This window comes from Trachypithecus francoisi, unplaced genomic scaffold (genome assembly GCF_009764315.1).
Source record: "Trachypithecus francoisi isolate TF-2019V2 unplaced genomic scaffold, Tfra_2.0 Lachesis_group8, whole genome shotgun sequence".
NCBI classification, from domain to species: Eukaryota; Metazoa; Chordata; class Mammalia; order Primates; family Cercopithecidae; genus Trachypithecus; species Trachypithecus francoisi.
Window position 1 is genome coordinate 31,919,217 of NW_022681473.1, and position 15,030 is coordinate 31,934,246.

Consider the following 15,030-nt stretch of genomic DNA (forward strand, 5'->3'; position numbering starts at 1 on the left):
TGATGTTCAAATAGTCCCAGATTTGGACCATCATCCAAACATATAAGTATTTTAATATACTTTCTCACAATAGGGAGTGTACTTTCTCACAATAGGGAGCCATGAGAACATTTTAAGCAGGAGGGTGATTTGATTAAAGCTATGGAAAATATTCTCTTGCCCGGCCTAATGTCCCACTGTAGTCTACATCTTCAGCCTGGTTGGAACTGGTATGCCAACAAGACAAGTACAGACCCTTCATAGATTTATACACACACACTACACACACACACACACACACACACACACACAAAGAAAATTAAAAAAAAAAAAATTCATTACCTAGGACAGTCTCATTGTACAACTGTTGTCCCAGTTGTTTGAAAACACAGCTTGAGGCAAATATTTTTCAGAGGGTTTGTCTCCAGAGGACTGAGCCCCAAACTAAGGGTTGTAGAGCATATATTCTCAAGCCTCAGCTTCTCTTTGCTACAGCCTGGCCTAAGATACCAAAACACACTCTGCCTTCTGCACAGCTGGTTATATCCTCCCCCTTTCCTTAGGTACTTCTCTGTTCCCTTCATTGCAAAAACTCAGATATGGTGGTGATAAAGGAAGCTTGTTGGGAGAGATCTAGACTTCACTTAATTATCATGCAAGTTAATTTTTTTTTTTTTTTTTGAGACAGAGTCTTGCTCTGTTGCCCAGGCTGGTGTAGTGGCATGGTCTCGGCTCACTGCAACCTCCACCTCCTAGGTTCAAGCAATTCTCATGCCTCAGCCTCCTGAGTAGCTGGGATTACAGGTATGCACTACCACACCTGGCTAATTTTTGTATTTTTAGTAAAGACAAGATTTCACCATGTTGGCCAGGCTGCATGTTAATTTTAGTATATGTATACTAACTGATATAGTTTGGCTATAGGTCCCCACCCAAATCTCATGTGGAATTTTATTCCCCATGTGTCAGGGGAGGGACTTGGTGGGAGGTGATTGAATCATGGGGATGGATTTCCCCCATGCTGTTCTCATGATAGTGAGTGAGTTCTCATGAGATCTGATGGTTTAAAAGTGTGGCACTTCCCCACTTGCTCTCTCTCCTGCTGCCATGTGAGACGTGCCTTTCTTCCCATTCCCCTTCTGCCACGATTGTAACTTTCCTGAGGCCTCCTAACCTCTTTTTTTTTTTTTTTTTTTTAAGATGGAGTTTCTCCCAGGCTGGAGTGCAGTGGTGCGTTCTCGGCTCACTGCCACCTCTGCCTCCCGGGTTCAAGTGATTCTCCTGCCTCAGCCTCCTGAGTAGCTGGGATTACAGGTGGTGCCACCACAGCCGGCTAATTTTTGGTATTTTTATTAGAGACAGGGTTTCACCAGGGTCAGGCTGGTCTCAAACTCCCGACCTCGTGATCTGCCCGCCTCAGCCTCCGAAAGTGCTGGGATTACATGCATGAGCCACTGCACCCAGTCACCTCTTTTCTTTATAAATTACTCAATCTCAGGTAGTTCTTTATAGCTTTGTGAAAACAGACTAATACACTAGCTAAACAAATCGTTGCTTGATATCAGGTTAAATTTTGTCACAGGGATTTTTCTGTTTCTTAAGATCCAAAAAGGTAGACTCAAGCTTTTGTGGAAGTCCAAAACCCTCTCCCACATATCTACAAATTCTGGAGAGGCTTACAGTCTCTTGTCCAATACGTCTTCAACTTTCTGCTTCCATGAGTGCTTTCTCTGTTCAGTGGAAAATTGAAATTTAGCCTCTTCATAGAGTCCTCCCTCCACCAAAATACACTCACACAGAACATTTATGAAAGTAACAAAGTGAACACTGGACTATTAATTGCACCTGTTTAATTTTATTGCACCATCAGTCTATTTATGTATACTCATTTTACTCCTGCTCATGGAATATGGTTGCTTGCTCACAACTTTAAAAACTCAGAGGAACATTGCTCATGACATGTTGTAACAGACCCCTTGAATGCCCACATCACATCCCCTGGCTCAATGCTGAGACAGTTCTAAACCTACTTCACACTCACAGCATCTTTCCTCAAGACCCTGCCACGTGTCTTTCTATAGTCCGCTTTTTCTTTTCTTTTCTTTTTTCCTTTCTCCATTTTTTTTTTTTTTTTTTTTTGAGACAGTGTATCACCTGTTGCCCAGGCTGGAGTGCAGCAGCTCAATCAAAGCTCATTGCAGCCTTACCCTCCTGGGCTTGAAGGATTCTCCTACCTCAGACTCCTAGTAGCTGTGACTCCAGGCACACGCCACCATGCCTGGCTATATTTTTTTTTCTGTAGAAACAGGGATTTCCCTGTCTTGCCCAAGCTGCTCTCTAACTCCTAGGCTCAAGTGATCTTCCTGCCTTTGCTTCCTAAAGTTCTGGAATTACAAACATGAGCCATGGTGTCCAGCCTTTTTTTTTTTTTTTTAAGAGACAAGGTCACACTCTGCTGTCCAGGTTGGAGTGCAGTGATCATAGCTCACTGCAGCCTTGAACTCCTGGGCTCAAGTGATCCTCCTGTCTCAGCATGTGGAGTAGATGGGACTACAGGTGTGCATCACCACACTTGGCTAATTTATTTTAATGTTATTATTTTTGATAGAGACAGGGTCTCGTTTATTTGCCTAGGCTAGTCTGGAACTCCTGGCCTTAAGGAATTTGCCATTCTCAGCCTCCCAAAGGCCTGAGCCACTGTACCTGGCCTTTATTTATTTATTTATTTTATTATTATTATTATTGAGATGAAGTCTCGCTCTGTCACTAGGCTGGAGTGCAGTGGCGCAATCTCAGCTCACTGTAACCTCCGCCTCCCAGATTCAAACGATTCCTCTGCCTCAGCCTCCCTAGTAGCTGGGACTACAGGTGCATGCCACCACGCCCAGCTAATTTTTTGTGTTTTGGTAGAGATGGGGTTTCACCATGTTAGCTGGGATGGTCTCAATCTCCTGACCTCGTGATCTGCCCGCCTTAGCCTCCCAAAGTGCTGGGATTACAGGCATGAACCACCTGGCCTATTTTTAAATTTTTTTAAGAAACAGTGGTCCAGGCACAGTGGCTCACGGCTGTAATCCCAGCATTTTGGGAGGCCAAGATGGGCCGATCACCTGAGGTCAGGAGTTTGAGACCAGCCTGGCCAACATGGTGAAACCCCATGTCTACTAAAAATACAAAAATTAGCCAGGTGTCGTGGCACATGCCTGTAATCCCAGCTACTTGGGAGGCTGAGGTAGGACAATCACCTGAACCCAGGAGGCAGAGGTTGCAGTGAGCAGAGACTGCACACCATTGCACTCCAGGCTGGGCAACAGAGTGAGAGTCTGCCTCAAAAAAAAAAAAAAACAATAAAACAAAAGAAGGAAGGAAGGAAGGAAAGAAAGAAGGAAAGAAAGAGGAAGAAAGGAAGAAAGAGGGAGGGTGTGTGTCGGCCGGGTGCAGTGGCTCACGTCTGTAATCCCAGGACTTTGGGAGGCTGAGGTGGGTGGATCACCTGAGGTTGGGAGTTTGAGACCAGCCTGGCCGACATGGTAAAACCCCATCTCTACTAAAACCACAAAAATTAGCTGGGCATGGTGGCGCATGCCTGTAAGTCCCAACTACTTGGGAGGCTGAGGTAGGAGAATCACTTGAACCCAGGAGGTGGAGGTTGCAGTGAGCCGAGACTGTGCCATAGCACTCCAGCCTGGGCGAGAGAGTGAGAGAGAGAGAGAGAGAGAGAGAGAGAGAGAGAGGAAGGAGGGGTGGGAGGGAAGGGAGGGAAGGAAAGAAGGAAGGAAAAGAAAAAGAGGGAAAGAAAAGAAACAGTGTCTTGCTTTGTCACCAGGCTGGAGTGCAGTGGCACAATCACAGCTCACTGCAACCTCAGTCCTCCCACCTGAGTTTCCAGAGTAGGTGCATGCCACCCGGCACCAGGTTAATTAATTATTTGGTAAAGATGGCTCCCATTTTTATGCCCAGGCTGGTCTCAAACTTTCTGGCCTCAAGAGAGCCTCTAATGTGCTGGGATTACAGGTGTGAGCCAGGGCACCCAGCCTGCTGCTTTTCTTTCTTTTTTTTTTTTTTTTTTAACACCACTGAGCTCTCCTTTAACACCACTGAGTGCATCTCCTTCCCAACACACCCCACAAAGCAAAATAAATCCTCAATTAATAGAGGAAGTCAATGGGTAACTGCTACAGTCTCCCAGCTTCCAGGTGGGCTGTTCTAGGAGGCATTCTGCACCCTTCTCTAGGAGGCAACCTACACCTCTAGGAGGCTCATAGAAGTGAGCACTTGTTGCCTACAGCAGCCACTTTAATAATATACCCCTGGCTTGTCTGTTTTCACTGTCTCTCTCCCTGTTCTGTCATCCTTGCTGCCTTCCAAATAAGCTACCTGCACCTAAATCCTTGTCTTGGGATCTGCTTTTGGGGAAACATTGCTTGTATTACTGTTTGATATATAATTTTAGTTTTTGTATTTTAACTTTTTATGGATGTCCTTTCGTAAGGGGCTTGCCCTCAAGTCTAATTACCTATTGGGTCTTCTTCTGTCAGCTGTGAGTTGAATAAAGAGACAAGGCAAAGTAATGTTGCTAAAAGTGCTCAAAGCTTCATCCTAAAAGAATATTCAAGAGGTCAGAACTAGGACAATATTAAAGAAGCTATCAACATAGAGGGTGAATAAGTGAACTTCGTCTTTTTTGTTCTTTCCTTTTTTGAGACAGGCTCTCACTCTATCACCCAGTCTGGAGTGCAGTGGCGCCCTCACACTTCACTACAGCCTCAACCTCCTGGGCCCAAGCAGTCTTCCCACCTCAGCCTCCTAAGTAGCTGGGACACAAGCATGTGCCACCACGCCCAGCGAATTGTTTTATTTTTGTAGAGACAGAGCCTCCCTATGTTACCCATGCTGGTCTCAAACTCCCAGGCTCAAGTGATGCTCCTAACTTGGCCTCCCAAAGTGCTAGGATTACAGGTGTGAGACACTGCACCAGGACCATCTTTTTTTTTTTTTTTTTTTTAAACATTGCAATCCTTCTAAACAAAAGCTTACATGTTACTTCAGTATACAAAAGTGGCAGGCGCCTGTAGTCCCAGTTTCTAGAGAGGCTAAGGCAGGAGAATGGCTTGAACCCAAGAGGCGGCGGAGCTTGCAGTGAGCGGAGATCACGCCACTGCACTCCAGCCTGGGCGACAGAGCGAGACTCCGTCTCGGAAAAAAAAAAAAAGTGGAATCCTGAGGCATATGGGTCCTCTCTCTTGCCCCTTACCCACAGCTCCCAAGGCACCTGATAGAACTCTGAAGCCCCTAGGCAAACAGTTTGAAAACTATTGCGCTAGACAAGCAGCTACAGCCCAGCGGGAGAGCAAAGAAGGACACAGATGTGGGAGTTGCTAGGCCGGGCGTGGTGGCCGGGCGTGGTGGCTCACGCCTGTAATCCCAGCACTTTGGAAAGCTGAGGCAGGCGGATCACCTGAGGTCAGGGGTTCGAGACCAGCCTGACCAACATGGAGAAACCACAACTCTACTAAAAATACAAAAACTTAGCTGGGCATGGTGGTGGCACATGCCTGCCGTCCCAGCTACTCGGGATGCTGAGGCAGGAGAATCTCTTGAACCCAGGAGGCGGAGGCTGCAGTGAGCTGAGATCGGGCCATTGCACTCCAGTCTGGGCAACAGAGCGAGACTCCGTCTAAAACAAACAAACAAACAAAAAATTAGCCAGGTGTGGTGGCGCATGCCTGTAATCTCAGCTACTCGGGAGGCTGAGGCAAGAGAATCACTTGAACCTGGGAGGCAGAGGTTGCAGTGAGCTGAGATCGTGCCATTGCACACCAGCCTGGGCAACAAGTGCGAAACTCTGTCTCAAAAAAAAAAAAAAAAGAAATGAGAGTTGCTAATATGCAGGAAACAGGAGGGTGATTCTTGGTACTACAATTTTTATCTGTAAGTCTTCTCATTTCAATAAAATTCTGATAACTACATTTCAATCTATTATATTTACATGCCATAATTTCATCCTTCAGCTGTTGGTGGGTATTTAAGTTGTTTCCAGTTTTTTGCTTTATGAACAGTATTGCAAGGAGCAACTTTCTGCATACATCTAATTCATCTGATTTCTTTTTTTTTTTTTTTTTTTTGAGGCGGAGTCTTGCTCTGTCGCCCAGGCTGGAGTGCAGTGGCCGGATCTCAGCTCACTGCAAGCTCCGCCTCCCAGGTTCCCGCCATTCTCCTGCCTCAGCCTCCCAAGTAGCTGGGACTACAGGCGCCCGCCACCTCGCCCGGCTAGTTTTTTGTATTTTTAGTAGAGACGGGGTTTCACTGTGTTCGCCAGGATGGTCTCGATCTCCTGACCTTGTGATCCGCCCGTCTCAGCCTCCCAAAGTGCTGGGATTACAGGCTTGAGCCACCGCGCCCGGCCCATCTGATTTCTTTAGAGTACAGTCCTAGAAGGAGACTTTCTTTGTCATGGAACATGAATGCTCCCCCCTCTGTTTTAGGGTCAGGATCTTGCTCTGTCACCCAGGCTAGTCTTGAACACCTGGGGTCACAACATCCTCCCACCTCGGCCTCCAGAAGTGGGAGATTCTAGGTGTGAGCCACCAAGCCCAGATCCTCAATGCTCCTTGATGTCTTCGATGCTCATAGTCAAATTATTCTCCAGAAAGATTGTTATCAGTTTCCCTACCATGCACAGTACATGAGAGTACTATTTTGAATGCATATGTGCCAGCACCAAGTGCATGAATACCTTTGAAATTATATTGTTGAAAATAAGGTTGCAGCTGGGCATGGTGGCTCACGCCTGTAATCCCAGCACTTTGGGAGGCCAAGGCGGGTGGATCACGAGGTCAGGAGTTCGAGACCAGCCTGGCCAACATGGTGAAATCCCGTCTCTACTAAAAATACAAAAATTAGCCAGGCGTGGAGGCAGGTGCCTGTAATCCCAGCTACTCGGGAGGCTGAGGCAGAGAATTGCTTGAACCTGGGAGGCGGAGGTTGCAGTGAGCCGAGATTGTGCCACTGCACTCCAGCCTGGGCAACAGAGTAAGACTCTATCTCAAAAAAAAAAAAAGAATAAAGAAAGAAGAAAATAAGGTTGCAGTACCCATATTTGTGCCATTTGCCTTACGGTTTTGAGAAGCTTAGAATCATAATTGGGGACCAGGCATGGTGGCTAACTCCAGTAATCCCAGCACTTGGGGAGGCTGAGGCCAGAAGATTGCTTGAGTCCAGGAGTTTGAGAACAGCATGTGTGACATGGCAAAATCCCATCTCTACAAAAATACCTCAAATAAATATAAAAGTTAGCCGAACATGATGGCACTTGCCCGTAGCCCAGCTACTTGGGAGGCTGAGGCGGGAGGATCACGTGAGCCCAAGAGGCAGAGGTTGCAGTGAGCTGAGATCACACCACTGCACTCCAGCCTGGACAACAAAATAAGACCCTGTCTCCAAAAAAAACAAAAAACAAAAAACCATAATTGGTCCCTTTTTTGTTTACAGTTAGTGCTAGATAGTGCTAATGTTACATGTAAGTCCCTTTGCCTCAAGCCCTACACCAGACATCCTCTTGACCTGAGCATCTTCACCTTCTGTGCCATCTTAGAGTGACAACACTCTGCCACGTTTTCAGACCCTTATCTATCAACGTCAATAAAGTTCCGTGGTTCTTCTCCAGCTATCACATATCACGTAAGTTCCTCAACAAATGAATAAACAAACAAGCAAAACCTGAGGCCAAGAGAAATTCTAGTTGAAGAACTTAACCTAATGGGAAAAATTAAGTTAGAGGGGCTGAGATTCTGAAAGTTCCCTTGAATGTCCTCATAAAATAAATAAAAACTAAAGATATGCTCTTTGGATAGACAGAATAGCATAGTGGATAAGGGCAAAGACTCGGGAGCCAGGCTGCCTTGATTCAAATATTGCTTCTGCTAACTACAAACTGTGTGATCCTGGTAAAGCTACTTAACCTTTCTATGCCTCAGTTTCCTCCTTTGTAAAAGTGGGTAAAAATATCTGCCTCAGAGGGATGTTGAAAGAATTAAATAACTTAAAATATACTTAGAACAGTGTGTGGCACATAGTTTCTTACTGTTTTTTAACTATTTATTTTGACATAAGGTTAAAGAATAGTACAAAGAACCCCCTTGTATCCGTTATTAACATTCCCTAAATATCAACATTTATATTAGCTATCAATCGCTCTCTGTCTTACCATTCTATTCAACATTGTACTGGAGATCTAGCTAGAGCAATAAGGATAGAAAAATAAAGTATATATAGGACAAAAATTAAACAGTAAAACCCTTTTTATTTGTGAATGTCATAAAAATCTGAAGGAATCTACATTTGAAAAGTAGAAATGATTGTCTTCGTTCATTTTGTGCTGCTATAACAGAATATCTAAGGCTGAGTAATTTAAAATAAACAGAAATTTATTTGGGTCATGGTTCTGGAGACTGGGAAGTCCAAGATTGAGGGGCTGGCATCTTGTGAAGGCCGCCTTGCTGCATCATCTCAGGGCAGAAGGCAAAAAGACAACAGAGAGAGAGAAAGGAGAGAAAGAGAGAGAAGGGGTTCAAACTTGAACCTGCCCTTTTTTTTTTTTTTTTGAGACGGAGTCTCGCTCTGTCACCCAGGCTGGAGTGCAGTGGCCGGATCTCAGCTCACTGCAAGCTCCGCCTCCTGGGTTCACGCCATTCTCCTGCCTCAGCCTCCCAGGTAGCTGGGACTACAGGCGCCGCCACCTCGCCCGGCTAGTTTTTTGTAGTTTTTAGTAGAGACGGGGTTTCACCGTGTTAGCCAGGATGATCTCGATCTCCTGACCTCGTGATCCGCCCGTCTCGGCCTCCCAAAGTGCTAGGATTACAGGCTTGAGCCACCGTGCCCGGCCAGAACCTGCCCTTTTTTTTTTTTGAGACAGAGTCTCGCTCTGTCGCCCGGGCTGGAGTGCAGTGGCCGGATCTCAGCTCACTGCAAGCTCCACCTCCCGGGTTTATGCCATTCTCCTGCCTCAGCCTCCCGAGTAGCTGGGACTACAGGTGCCCGCCACCTCGCCCGGCTAGTTTTTTGTATTTTTTAGTAGAGACGGGGTTTTACCATGTTAGCCAGGATGGTCTTGATCTCCTGACCTCGTGATCCGCCCGTCTCGGCCTCCCAAAGTGCTGGGATTACAGGCTTGAGCCACCGCGCCCGGCCGAACCTGCCCTTTTATAACAAACCCATTCCTGAAATAATGAACTTGCTCCTGTGATGATGTCCTTAATCCATTCATAGAGTTGGAGCCTCATGGCCTAATCACCTCTCATTAGGCTCCACTTCTCAATAACGTTACATTGAGGATTAAGTTTCCAACATATGCTTTTTGGAGAATACATTAAAAACATAGTATTCTATCCTTGGCCCCCCAAATTCACATGCTTCTCACATAAAAAATATATTCATTTCATCCTAATAACACCACGTCTTAAATAATTCCTGCACCAATTCAAAAGTCCAAAGTCCAGCGTCTCATCTACATTAGATATGGGTGATTTGTTTTTCTAAGACCACCAGAGCGGGCACAAAAGAACCAGCGACTAGGCAAGTGTAGGAGCAAAACTGCAAGTTTATTTTGGTCACTTAAGGTGTGGGGAAGAGGTCTGTTGGCCTCCGGCAAAGAAGGCCGACAGAGTCCCCCCGTGGGGCTCTCGGACGGCGTTCCTGGAGTCCTGACATCCCGACAGGAGTAAAGGACTGAGGAAGGCCGCGCGTGGCGTCCCTCCGGATCGGCTTTTCTAGGAGTGGGAGGGCAATAGGCGGGGCACGGGCATGTCGGGGGGCGTTCCACAGGTGCGACCAGGTAAATCTTGGTCTCTTCGGATTGACATCACCTGGCGCATGCCTAGTTGGTCTGCACCTTCCCGGGTCGCCGGCTGCATTTTCGCGCGCGCGGGAAAAGTTGGGGGGGGGGGATGAAGAACCCGGAAGTGCACCTGTTCATCCAAACATTGGGAGAGACTCATGGCACAATTCATTCTGAGGCAAACTTCTTCCAGCCTTGAGCCTGTGAAATCAAACAAGTTCCACTATGCGATGTCCTAATAGGGACCCTGGTACCTCCAGGATACTCTCTGCTGTGGCTCTGACCCTACACCACATTTCTGCCTGGGCCCTCAGGCTGTCCGAGATATTCCTTGAAATCTAGGTGAAGGCTGCCATGGCCCATAGCTTGCACCCTCTTGGCATCTGCAGAGTTGGCACCATGTGCATACTGCCAAGATTTAGAGCTTGTGCCCTCTAGAGCAGCAGCACATGCTGCACCTGGCCACACTTGAGCCAGGGCTGGGGTGGCCAAGGGCTGCTGTGCAGGGAGCAGAGACTTGAGGGAATGCGAGTAGTAAATGCTGATCATCTGCTGGTGCTTCCCTGGAAAGCTCACCCTCAATACCCTGCTCTCGCTTGTGATGGGAGGGGAGCCTCATCCTCTCATTGTCTTGATTAATAGCACCTGACTCCTTTCCAGCCCTACTAATCTCTTTAGTAAACAGTTGCTTTGCCACACCTTTGGTTTGCTCTCCTAAACATGGCTTTTCACTCTTTACATGGCCAGAGTGGACATTTTCCAAGTCTTTCTATTCTGCTTCCCTTTTGAGTGATAATCACTATCTTTAAATCATGTATGTCCTCTCTAAATTTACCACATATAGTTAAGAGAAGCCACGCAGCTTCATGATTTTAACTTCAGCCAGATATCCTAGTTCATGGTTCTTAAGTTCTGTCTTCCATAAAGCCCTTGGGCATGGACACAATTCAGCTAACTTCTTTGCCACTTTATAACAAGGATGACCCTTTTTCCAGTTTCCAGTACCTTGTTCCTCATTTTCATCTGAGACTCATCAGAATAGTCTTCACAGTCCACATTTCCACCAACATTCTGGTCATGACCCTTTAAGTAATCTCTAAGCAATTTCAGACTTTCCTAACAGCTATTCTCTTCTTCTGAACCTTAATGCTCTGTACAGTTTTTTTTTTTTTTTTCTTCTAGGCTTCTCCTCCAAATTCTTCAGCCTCTACCCATTATCCACTTTCAAAGTCACTTCCACATTTTCAGGTATTTGTTATAACAATACCCCACTTCTCCGGTACCAATTTTCTATTTTTGTTTTTTTGTGCTACTGTAACAGGATGCCCAAGAACAGAAATTTATTTGGCTCATGGTTCTGGTGGCTGGGAAGTCCAAGACTGAGAGGCTGGCAAGGGACTTCTTGCTGTGTGATCTCATGGCAGAAGGTAAGAGGGCAAGAAAGAGAAAAGGGCATTGAACTCACTCTTTTACAATGAACCCACTTCTACAATAATGAACTCACTTCCACAATAACATCACTAATCTATTTATGAGGGTGGAGCCCTCGTGGCCTAATTGCCTATCATTAGGCTTTAGCTGCCAACACTGCTGCATTGGGGATTAAGTTTTCAATACATGCTTTTGGGGGAATACATGCAAACCATAGCACTAAAAGTTGAATTTAGCAAGATCATAGGATACAAGGTCAATAACCAAATATTAATTGTATTTTTATATACTAACAATAAGCAATTGTAAAATAACTTTTTTTAATCGAGGTATAATTCTTGTACCATAAAACTCACCATTTAAAATTATACAATACAGTGTTTTTTTTTTTTTTGAGATGGAGTCTCCCTCTATTGCCCAGGCTGGAGTGCAGTGGCACAATCTAGGCTCACTGCAACCTCCGCCTCCTGGGTTCAAGCAATTCTCCTGCCTCAGCCTCCTGAGTAGCTGGGACTACAAGCACGCCCCATCACGTCAGGTTCGTTTTTTCATATTTTTAGTAGAGACAGGGTTGGTTTCACCACGTTGGCCAGGCTGGTAGTGAACTCCTGACCTGGGCCTCCCAAAGTGCTAGGATTACAGGCATGAGCCATCGTGCCCATCCAGTGGTTTTTAATATGTACATAAAATTATGTAACCATCACCAGTATCTAATTCTAGAGCATTTACATCATCCTAAAAAGAAACCTCTTAGGCCGGGCGCGGTGGCTCAAGCCTGTAATCCGAGCACTTTGGGAGGCCGAGACGGGCGGATCACGAGGTCAGGAGATCAAGACCCTCCTGGCTAACACGGTGAAACCCCGTCTCTACTAAAAATACAAAAAACTAGCTGGGCGAGGTGGCGGGCGCCTGTGGTCCCAGCTACTCGGGAGGCTGAGGCAGGAGAATGGCGTGAACCCGGGAGGTGGAGCTTGCAGTGAGCTGAGATCCGGCCACTGCACTCCAGACCGGGTGACAGAGCAAGACTCCGTCTCAAAAAAAAAAAAAAAGAAACCTCTTATCTATTGGCACTTGTTCATCATTTACCCCTCCCCACAGTTCCTGTCAATGACTAATCTACTTTGTTTTTATGGATTTGCTTATTCTGACATTTCATATAAATGGAATCACCCAATGTATGTGGGCTTTTGTGTCTGGCTTTTCACTTACTGAAATGCTTTCAGGTTTCACCAATGTTGTGGCATGTATCAGCACTTCATTCCTTTTTATAACTGAATAACATCCCCTTGTATGTATATACTACTTTTTGTTTATTCACTCATAGGTTGATGAACATTTGGGTGTTTCCACTTTTTGGTTATTATGCATAATGCTGCTATAAACATTTGTGTGCAAGTTTTTATGTGAACATACGTTTTCAATTCTCTTGGAAACATAATTGGAATTCTCTTGGAAAGAAAGTTGGAAAATTAAATTTTAAAGATGTCATCTGGAAGAGTATAAAAAGACATTAAGTACTTAAGGATGAATTTAACAAAATATACGTAACACCTATACACTGAAACCTATAAACATTGATGAGATAAATTTAAAAGATTTTAATACATGAGAAAACATACTATGGGCTGGGCACAGTGGCTCACACCTGTAATCCCAGGATTTTGGGAGGCTGAGGCAGGCAGATCATTTGAGGTCAGGAGGTCGAGACCAGCCTGGCCAACATGGTGAAACCCTGTCTCTACAAAAAGTACAAAAATTATCTGGGCATGGTGGCATGCACTTGTAATTCCAGCTGCTCAGGAGGCTGAGGTAGGAGAATCACTTGAACCTGGGAAGCAGAGGTCGCAGTGAGCTGAGATCGCACCACTGCACTCAGCTTGGGGGACAGAGCAAGACTTTGTCTAAAAAAAGAGAAAAGACTATGGATTTTTTTTTTTCCTGAGGCGGAGTCTCGCTCTGTCGCCCGGACTGGAGTGCAGTGGCCGGATCTCAGCTCACTGCAAGCTCCGCCTCCCGGGTTTACGCCATTCTCCTGCCTCAGCCTCCCGAGTAGCTGGGACCACAGGCGCCCGCCACCTCGCCTGGCTAGTTTTTTGTATTTTTAGTAGAGACGGGGTTTCACCGTGTTAGCCAGGATGGTCTCGATCTCCTGACCTCGTGATCCGCCCGTCTCGGCCTCCCAAAGTGCTGGGATTACAGGCTTGAGCCACCGCGCCCGGCCTGATGGATTATTTTTGATTTGTTTTTCTAAGACCACCAGAGTGGGCACAGAAGAACCAGCGACTAGGCAAGGCTAAAAGCAAAACTGCAAATTTATTCTTTGGTCATCTAGCTCCAGAGAAAAAGGTATGGGGGTGAAGTCTGTTGGCCTCCAGCAAAGGAGGCCGAGAGAGTCACCCAGTAGAGCTCTCGGGCAGAGTTCCTAATGCAGTCCCGACAAAGGTAGGGGCTGAGGAAGCCCACCCCGTGCATCTGCCGGGAGTGGCTTTTCTAGGAGTGGAAGGGCAATAGGCGGGGCACGGACGCGTCGTGGGGTGGGGGGGGGAGGCGCTGCAGGTGCCACCAGGTAAATCTTGATCTCTTCAGATTGACATCACCTGGCGCATGCCTGGTTGGTCTGCACCTTCCCGGGCGCCAGCTGCATCCTCGCACACACGGGGAAAAGTTGGTGATGAAAAACCCGGAAATGCACCATCTTGCCTCCGTTCGTCAAAACATTCCAACCTTTTATTGGTAATAGTGATAAGGGGCGCCGTGGTCTGTCTGGCTACTTCCTGCTGTTAAGGGGCGTCGTCAAGGTCGGGGCCCATGGTTGGCATTTGGACGTACGGATGAAGAATAAAATAAGGCACAGTATTAGTATAGGAATGAGGAATGGAAGCATTTGTTGGAATAGGGGCAAAACCCAGAAGGAAGGTCCCAGCAAGGTTGAGGAGTATGAGATAGTTAAGAAAATTTAGTAAGTTTGAGGCGAGTGGGGGAAAGCCAAACTGATTTCCACTGTTTGCTTTCGGTAGGGGCCTTTTTAGCTGGGAATGAGGAACGAGTGCGCAGAGTAGTTGTTGGCCAGGCAGCAATTAAGGAGTGGAGTTTTTTTGTGGAGTGGATGGCTTTCCGCTTACTCCTACTACAGAGATATTGGATGGAAGGCTAGGTCCAGAGAAGGATGGCAAAACAGAACAGGTAGCCTCGCTGTTGATTAAAAAATTGATTGCCTTACGCGCTACCAGGAGAGTTACCCGCGGCTCGGTGAGGGTGATGGGGGTCCCCGAGTCTCGGCACCTTCAATTGTCGTCTAGATGTAGGAGCTGGAAGGAGCTCCCAGGATCCTGGGAAAGGGGGTCACGTGGAGACGCAGCACCTGTTCTCAGGGTGGGGCAATCAGACTTCCAGTGTCCTCCCTGCTGGCAAGCAGGGCAGGGGGTTGCTGGTGGACGAGGGTTAGGACATTCACTGGCCCAATGTCCTGACGCCTTGCACTTATAGCAAGGCTGCGTTGGGGCTCGGGGACCTTGCGGACACCTGTTGGCATAGTGTCCTGCCTTGCCGCACTTATAGCAGGCTCCTTTCGTGGCCTTGGAGTCTGTGGGGTGTGTGCTCTCTGGCCTGGGGTTATGACTAGGCTGTAAAGCCGCTGCTAGGAGCTGGGCCTTCTGTTTGAGGCGAGCTTGCCGTCTCCTCTGGAGTTATAGACCTTAAAGGCTAATTTAACCAGGTCTTGTATTGGTGCCTGAGGACCATCCTCTACCTTTTGAAGTTTTTTACGAATGTCAGGAGCTGATTGA